Source organism: Scylla paramamosain, chromosome 36 (genome assembly GCF_035594125.1).
Source record: "Scylla paramamosain isolate STU-SP2022 chromosome 36, ASM3559412v1, whole genome shotgun sequence".
Taxonomy (NCBI): domain Eukaryota; kingdom Metazoa; phylum Arthropoda; class Malacostraca; order Decapoda; family Portunidae; genus Scylla; species Scylla paramamosain.
In genome coordinates this window covers 7,834,408-7,841,907 of record NC_087186.1, presented here as the reverse complement: position 1 = coordinate 7,841,907, position 7,500 = coordinate 7,834,408, and the positions used below count along the sequence as shown (strand labels likewise).

Sequence of the window (7,500 nt, the reverse complement as noted above, 5' to 3'; positions counted from 1 at the left end):
CTAACCTAACCTATCTTAACCAATCTAACCTAACCTAACCTTACCTAACTTACTACCTACGTAACGTAATTCACCCCAACATAAGCTAACCTAAACTAAACTAAGCTAAACTAACCTTACCTTACTTAACCTAACCTAACTTAACCTAATCTTACCTAATAACACTTAACCCCACCTTACATAGGTGAAGTGCACGTGGAATATTTGATTGTGATGTGATGCGGTATTAATTAGAACGCAGCATTTGAAATAAAGACTAGTGATGACAGTATACATAGATTAAACTCATCAATCATACACGTGTCCTTGGCGAGACGGGAAGATGAATGTGGCCCAGGAAATTAATACTCGTACCTCCATAAAATTTAGTTAGTATTGCTTTCCGACTTGCGACCGTCATTCCTCCAAGTTTGTCTAATCAGTAGGTGTGGAGTGGAACCTTCATCATCACTCACGTCCTCGGCGCGATAGGAGATTAACGTGCCTTACGATATTACGATCTTCATAAAATTAAGTTATTATTCCCTCCTGACTTGTGGCAGCATTACTCCACGGGGTCTAAGTAATCAGTTGCAGTGGATTAGAATCTCTCGAATCCTCAGCGTGGTGGAAGATAAATGTAGCTGTTTGAATTAATACCACCGTGATCTGGGTTGTTACTGCCTCTCTCAGTGACTGCGACTGTTTCAATGAGTTAATCTGGTCAGTAGTGTCGGGTTAGAATATGTTAAATGCTTGGCGTGAAATTTAAAAGATGAATGTGGCTGTTGAAATTAATACCACAGTGAAAATAAGGTTGTTGTTACCTCTCCGAGTGACCGCAACCCTTCCATGGCGTTTATCTAATCAGTAGTGGATGCATCTCGTGAATCCCTGGCGTGACTGAAGATAAATGTCGCTGTTGAAATTAATACCATGGTGAAAACAAGGTTATTACTATCTCAGAGTGACTGCAATCGCTCCAAGACATTTATCTAATCAGTAGCCGCGGATCAACGTCGAATTCTTGGCGTGACTGAAGAGAAGTGTTGCTGTTGAAATTAATATCATCACGGCAAGAGAGATATCAAGAGTTATCATTGCGTTCCTAACTGAGTGATCGCGATTGTTGCGAGTTTATCTGATCAGTAGTCGTGAATTAGCGCCCCTTGAAAATCCGGGGCGACTGAAGATAAACGTGGCTATTTGATTTAATACCATCGCCGTTTAAATGGATACCTTCTCGGCAAGAGAGATATCAAGAGTTATCATTGCCTTTCTGAGTGATCACGATTGGTGAGAGTTTATGTAATCAGTAGTCGTGAATCAGCGTCCTTTGAATCCCTGGCGTGACTGAAGATAAATGTCGCTGTTGAAATTAATACCGTCACGGCAAGAGAGAGATGAAGAGTTATCATTGCCTTTCTGACTGAGTGACCGCGACTGGTGTGGGAAGTTTATCTAATCAGCAGTGCCGGATGAGCGCCGCTGCATCCTCTGAAGTGGGCGGCGCGGCGGCTGGCGTAGGGAATGGAATGTAAATCTTGCCTGGGGTGCTAAAAGGCTTGTGCAGGCGGAGAGAAGAGCAGAATTAATGCAAGTCGATGCCGGTGTAGCAGTAGAAGCAGCAGCAGCAGCAGCAGCCAGCCAGCCAGCCCAACTTCCCGCTTGATTAATGGAGGCTCATTCTGTAGCGTGATGTTGTTTTGTCATTGCAGAGACGGTGAGGATTCCGAGCGGCGGGAATTCTGAACAGTTTCCTCATATTGTTGTTGTGTTGTGTTGCTTCGTTATTTTCGAGAAACTCGGATATATTTAGAGTATTTTTCTCCCATGTATCATTATGTATTTTGTGTTTCGTTATTTTAGCGAAATTCAGACATGTTTGGTGCAATTTTTCCCTGCGTTTCATTATGTATCATCATAATTTTTGTGACTAACGGAATAGTGATAACTCAGAACGGTGAGGATTCCTAACTTTAATAATGAAAAGGTGAAAAAAGTTCTCGGTAATGTATTGCCATTTCGTTCTGTTATTTAAGTGGAAAAAAAAAAAAGATGATTGAGAACATTATCCACGCGTCACATTACATCATTATTTCGTAGATAATTACTGAGAGATACAAGCGTAAATTTGTCACTTCCTTGTTTGTCATTGTCGTACATCATTTTATTGTGTTATTTTGGCGAGATGTACACAATTCAAAACACATTTCCTATATCATCACACCAAAGTTATTCGTGTAGATAATGAGTGACAAACACAGACTCAAATTTAGCACTTTACCTGCCATCGTTATCTTTTGTTATTGTAGCGAGACGCAGAGAATCCAAAACGCCTCCATCATTAGTAACTGCATGGACACACAAGTTACCCCTGCAGCCTTGTACTGGGAAATGGTCGCCTAGATTTGACACTTAATTTTATCATCTTCCGTCAGTGTTTATTTATTTATTTATTTATTTTTAACCAAAAACAGAGAAATTTTATTAATGATTATAAAGACGCTCAAGATATTCGTGAGTATATCTCCTATGAAACAAAAGGTTGTGTTTAGTGTTTATTTTTTCCACCGTTATGTATTGCTATTTAAGCGATGCAGGGAGAAAAAGAAATCCTTCAGTAATAGATATGAAGACACTCAACTTATTCGTGGATATAATTCCTGGGAAATAAGAGCTAAGATTTAATACTTCTTTTGTCCTCCATCGTTTTTTTTTTCCTGCTATTTCTCATAAAAAAAAATATCTACAAAGACACTCATGTTGTTCGTATTGATAATTCCTGGGAAACAAGACCATGTTTATTTATTTATTTATTCTTTATCTTCCATCGTTATATTTTGCCATGAAGCGAAATGGAGACTAAAAAATAAAAGAAAAAGAGAAAGACTTACTCGTGTATAAAATTCCTGGGAAACAATAGCTTAGATTTAATAATTTTTCCTTCCATCATTATGTTATTTTTAACGGAACGGAGAAAAAGTCTTTCAATAATAAGAAAAAGCAAAACTATAGACAGTTCTTGGGAAACACGAGGTAATATTCAGAACTAACTCACTGCCTTCCATCCTTGTATTATTTTAGCGAGACGGCGCAAATCCCAGGCACCTCCTTTATTAATAAGAGCAAAGACACCCGAGTCATGCGTGGGTAATTACTGAGAAACATGGGCTTAAATTTAACACTTTCGCTCTCTTATTTACCCAAACCTCCCGGGAACAGAACAAATGGCCTTGACACGCAAAAATAAAAGGCAAACCCCGAATACTTTCCGCGTGCTAACGAGTCTGAGCACTCCAAATTATGAATGTAGAAAACGGAGTACGAAACACGAGCTTTAATTTACTGCGCATATAGATTAGTCACTCTTAAAGCTTAGCGCGGGAGAGAAAATGGGGTGCGGCGTGTGAGTAAACTGAAAGAAAATGTGGTGTTGATTCTCGCTATGGCTTGATAGAGAAGCGATCCAGGTGTGACGTCACGACACTTCCGACTAATTACGAGGCAGGATTATCGTGACGCCCAATAACCCATCAGGCGGAGGAGGAGGAGGAGGAGGAGGAGGAGGAGACTTAACTGTTAAATGAGAGGAAGAGGAGAGAGGAGACAAGTATTTGATGAACGGACAGCAGGAGGACAGTATAAGAGGAGTAGGAGGAAGAAGAAGAGGGAAAGAAGGAGGGGGAAGAGAGACTTAACTGTTAAATGAGAGGGAGAAGAGGAGAGAAGAGACAAGTATTTGATAAAGGGACAGAAGGACAGCATAAGAGGAGGAGGAGGAAGAGGGAAAGAAAGAGGAGGAGGAAAGACTTAGTTGATTAAAGAGAGGAAGAAGAAGAGAGAAGAGGCAACAATTTCATGAAGGGACAGGAGGACAGTACGAAGGAAGAGGAGGAGCAAAAAGAGGAGGAAGAAGAGAAGGAGAGACTTAACTGATAAGAGACAGGGAGAAGAGGAGAGAAGAAGCAACCGTGTGAAGGAGGAAGGGAATGGAAAATGACAGGAGGAAGGGGAGGAGAGAGAGAGGAGAGGGAAGAGGAGGAAAGACAAAAATAGGAGAGTCCGACATGATAGGAGAGAGAAAAACAACTATTTGACGGAGAGAGAGAGAGAGAGAGAGAGAGAGAGAGAGAGAGAGAGAGAGAGAGAGAGAGAGAGAGAGAGAGAGAGAGAGAGAGAGAGAGAGACTGTGGATAGAACAGTCTGCCTTGAAATTATGAAGTGATGCATGGGTGTCCTGTCCCTCCTTCCCCTCCCCTCCCCTCCTGTCCCTCCCTCCCTCCCTCCCTTCCTCCCATTCCCATTCTCGTTCCCATTCCTTTACGAGCAGTGAGTCGCCTAGGCCATTCCCGCGCCCGTCGCTTCTCGAATGCGTTTGTCCATCATTACTTTTTGCCTCTCTCTCTCTCTCTCTCTCTCTCTCTCTCTCTCTCTCTCTCTCTCTCTCTCGTGAATGGCGTTTGTGTGTGCAGTTTATGTCCTAATTCTGAGTGAGCGTTGAGTGTGAGGGAATGATGCTGGGCTTGTTTTGACGCGAGAGAGAGAGAGAGAGAGAGAGAGAGAGAGAGAGAGAGAGAGAGAGAGAGAGAGAGAGAGAGAGAGAGAGAGAGAGAGACCATATAAATCATTCTTTCATCTCTACCTTCATCTCTTTCCCCTAAAAAGTACACAAAGGGAGAGAAAGTAAACACGAACGATGGAGAGGAGTCACGAACAGGAAGGATGAAAAGAAAGACGTGTAGGGGAAAGAGAGGAGAAAACGAGAAACGAAAAAGAAAAGAAAAAAGAAAAAAACGCTAAGGAGGTAAAGGAACAAGTAACTAAATGAGAGGACATCACGAACAGAGGAGGAGGGGGAGGAAAGAGATAAATGTAGGAGGAAAGAAGAGGAAAGAAGAGGCAGGAAAGGAGGATGGGCAGCGTTGGTTGGGAAGGTTCTGGGTAGGTGGGGAAGGGGGAAACAGGCAGAGAAGAGGAAGGGAAGAGCAAGAGAAGAAGGCAAGGGAAGAGGAAGGGAAGAGGCAGAAAAGTATGAGGGTGGGCAGCGTTGGTTAAAAAGGTTCTATGTGCGTGGGAAGGGGGGAGCAAAGAAGAAGGCATGGAAGAGGAAGAGAAGAAGAGAAGGTAGGGAGGCAAGGAAGAGAAGGAAAAGGAACAAGAGAAGAGTCAGGAAAGTAGAAGGGTGGGGAGCGTTGGTTGGGAAGGCTCTGTGGGGAAGGGAAGGAAGGGGCAAAGGGAGGGGGGAAAAGGGGAAGCAGTGACGGGATTCGCATACTGAAACGATATCCCAGCATCCTCCCATTCCATTATCTCCAGCCCTACGCCTCCTTTATGCCCGTGTTATTGATGCACGTGATAATGTAGCCGACCGGAAAATATGGATTCACGGCCTGGACGACAATGGAGGCAGGAGGATTAATACGGAAGGACGAGTAGGAGGAGGAGGAGGACCATGACGACGACGAGTAGGAGTAGGAGGAGCAGGAAGAAGAGGAGGAGTGGCTCTCTTTGGGGCGTGTCCAATCTTGACAAAGGCATCACGGTTCCTACATAAATATCCTTTAGCTCTGACGTACTGTGTCTTCTGTGTCCTTTTCGCAATTTTGTGTTTTTTGAAAGAACGTGGGTCTCATTTAGTTTACCGAGACTCGCGTTTCCAGACCGTGACGCTTTGCTCTCGCCAGGACAAAGGCCATACAAGTGATTAGTCAATTCTCATGGGTGTTTTCTTCCACTGATGGCGCTGAGTGCTTGTTAAACTATCTAGAATCACGAAAACATGCTTGTAATCTCCAAAAACTTCCACGATAGCTTGTTGAAAATAGTTGAAATCAGACGGTGGAGCGTTTGAGAACACGATCCCAGATGTATTATTGTGGACGCTCCTGTTGGTCGTAAATTAAAGAAAACGACATGCGCTGCACATACCAAATTATTCAGAGCAGAGATGCACTACCAGCCTTTCCATTTACAAAGTCTCAAAATGTTTCCCGAGTGAAGCTAAAGCGTTTAATTTACATAGTCGTTTTTCCGCGCCGTCTCCAAATGTTTTCTGCTGAGTTCAACGTTTTATTTGCTTTTGTTCTTTTGCTTTCTGCGTCAGCGTGCTCCTTTACCGCTCGACTGCAGTTGCGGCGTGAAGGTGAAATACTGTATTGTCAGTGAGAGAAGGAGCGGACCATTTTGTGTGTTCGCTGATCGAGTTCTTTGTCCGAGATGCGAGGGAGAAACTAATTTGATTGGTTGAATGGATGCCGGTGAAATAGAAAATGGATCATGTTGAGGGGGAGTTTATGTGATAGGCTGAATGGCTGTGACGTGGAGAGGAAACTTATTATTATTCCTCGCTTTATGGATCGTGACGCTTGACTTGTAGTTCACACGAGTGTCTTTAAGGGGTTGTGAAGTCTTGTGCACTACTACGACGTGATTGGCTGTTGAGGTCGTAATGTGCAGGAGGGAAAAGATGATTAAAGTTGTGTTAATGGTTCTCTGGATGTTTCTTCTCCAAATCGCTATTCCGTTTTCTATGTGATGCGTTTTCTGTGCATTGCGATTTCTGTTCAATTCGTTCTGTTCAATGAGTTTTTTTATACATTGTTTATGGTACGTGTGTGTGTGTGTGTGTGTGTGTGTGTGTGTGTGTGTGTGTGTAACACGTTTTCTATTCAATATTTTTTTGTGTGTATCCTTTGTAACGCGTTTTTTTTTATTTTTTATTATTTATCGTCATTATTGTTTTTTTTTTTTTTCTTGTGTGTGTTATATGTTCGATACGTTTTATGTGCAGCCAATGAGTTTTCTACGTAATACACTTTCTGTTCGCTGTGTTTTCTGTGCTCCAGTTCTATGTGGAATGCCTTTATTTGCACGGTGTATTTTCTCTAATGTTTTGCCTTGTGTGTGAGTGTGTGGTGCTTTGTCTGGGGCACCCCGTGTGGGATTGCCGGCCTTGTTACACATATAGATTCTCCTTAAATGTGTTTTCTGCGTAATGTGTTTTCTTTGCAATGCGTTTTGTTTAACATATTTTGTTTATTGCATTTTCTTTAATCCGTGTTCTGTGTAATGTGTTTTCGTTACAATTTCCCTCTTCGTCAGCGCGATATTTCAGTTCATTTCGTTTTCTTTTTTTAACTCGCGTGTTTTTTTTTCGAATCCTGATAAAACATGAGTGAAAATCCTACTCTGGAAATACTAAAAAAGAGCATTGGAACCTTTTTGTGGAGAAGCGATGGGCAAATATGAACGCTTTCACTCATTTAGGGGGGCGCGAGGGGTAACTGACGTACGCTGATATCCAGTGTGCTATCAATGAAGCGCCTTTTTTATCAACAGCTCTACCACCCAGAAATGTTTGCCGCATGTAACTGGCACCTCTGATAGAAACGTCTGTCCCCTCTGTGTTTGTGTGTGTGTGTGTGTGTGAGTGTGTGTGTGTGAGTGAGTTCTGGTCCTTTAATTAAATCTCAAACTGAGCATCTGTCTGTCTACACACTTACCCTTTCCTTCTCTCTC

General features: G+C 42.5%; 2 protein-coding genes across 3 annotated transcripts in view; one reads left to right on the top strand and one right to left on the bottom strand.

Moving 5' to 3' along the window:
- LOC135090892 (uncharacterized) overlaps window positions 1-7,500 on the top strand; it is a 135,710-nt gene that overhangs the window by 9,101 nt on the left and 119,109 nt on the right. The window lies entirely within an intron of this gene.
- LOC135090890 (uncharacterized) overlaps window positions 1-7,500 on the bottom strand; it is a 53,276-nt gene that overhangs the window by 12,395 nt on the left and 33,381 nt on the right. The window lies entirely within an intron of this gene.